The 1,115-nt window shown below is 50.2% G+C and overlaps 1 protein-coding gene across 1 annotated transcript in view; it reads right to left on the bottom strand.

Annotated features, from left to right (window-relative positions):
- SEZ6 (seizure related 6 homolog) overlaps positions 1-1,115 on the bottom strand; it is a 99,684-nt gene that overhangs the window by 95,661 nt on the left and 2,908 nt on the right. The gene's annotated exons all lie outside the window — the stretch shown is intronic.

The raw sequence follows: 1,115 nt of genomic DNA on the forward strand, positions 1-1,115 counted from the left end.
ATTATTAATATTTAAAATCAAGAAAATTTAAACACAATATTTGGTACTAAGGAGTTACTGATAATTTTTTTTAGGTGTGATAAGAGTATTGTGATTACATTTTAAGGAGTCATTTTCTTTTCTTTGAGGGATAGATACTAAACAAATATCTTCATTGTAACAAAGTGATATCATATCTGGGGTCTCCTTCAAAATAATCCAAGGGAATGGGGGAGTGGGCCAGGTTCAAATGAAGCAAGATTCACTGTGTTGAAAATTGTTGAAGCTGTTTGGTGGATAAGGTTCATTATTATACTATGTTTTTTACTCTTTGTATACAAAACAAAAACAGTTCCTTGAGTGTTTCTAATATACAGCAAGGTGAGAACCCCAGAGCCAGGCATTCAGCTGGAAATGGGCCACCATGGCACCTCTGTGGGCACAACCGACTTTAAGGAGACCAGGTTTGTGGGACCCTAAACGATAGGTGAGAGCCCTGTCCTCCAACGCCCTAGGCTTCAGGCAGAGTCACAGGGACCACTTGTGAGGAACCAGAGCTGGCAGTCAGAGATGCACTGGGGGTGTCCAAAGAGCCCTTCAGGCTTCCTCCCCCACCCCAGCACAGCCTCTGGGGACTCAGGCTCTATGCACCAGGCCAGGAGGCTGGACCAAGGGGAGCTGCCTGCCTGCGGCACCCAGAGCAAACAATCAGCCTGTCTCTTCTCTCTCAATCCCTGCCCTCTCTCGACTGACTCCACAGGAGCCAGGCCCCCATCTCAGCCGGCAACACCCCCTTCCCCCCCGCAAGCCGTCACCACTGCTTCCCGGCGCTGTCACCCGCCCGACGGGCTCATCTGCCTCTGTCAGGGAACATTAGCCCAGCAGACTTCATCAAGGACGTGAGGGGAGGCTGAACACCAGTCCACAGAAGTACGGGCACCCAGGCAGCCACCCCCAGGCAGCCACCGCCGGCGGCCGCCGGCAGAGCTGTCTGAGCTGCTGAGAGATTCGCGGGTAGCTTGAGCTCATTTGCATATCACTTCTTTAACGAACACATTCACAAGAATCCCAAATTCTCAGTTTTCTACTCTCACCGACAGATTGGATCTCCTCACACTTGTCCCTGACACGGATCA

Source organism: Neophocaena asiaeorientalis, unplaced genomic scaffold (assembly GCF_003031525.2).
Source record: "Neophocaena asiaeorientalis asiaeorientalis breed wild unplaced genomic scaffold, Neophocaena_asiaeorientalis_V1.1 scaffold129, whole genome shotgun sequence".
Taxonomy (NCBI): Eukaryota; Metazoa; Chordata; class Mammalia; order Artiodactyla; family Phocoenidae; genus Neophocaena; species Neophocaena asiaeorientalis.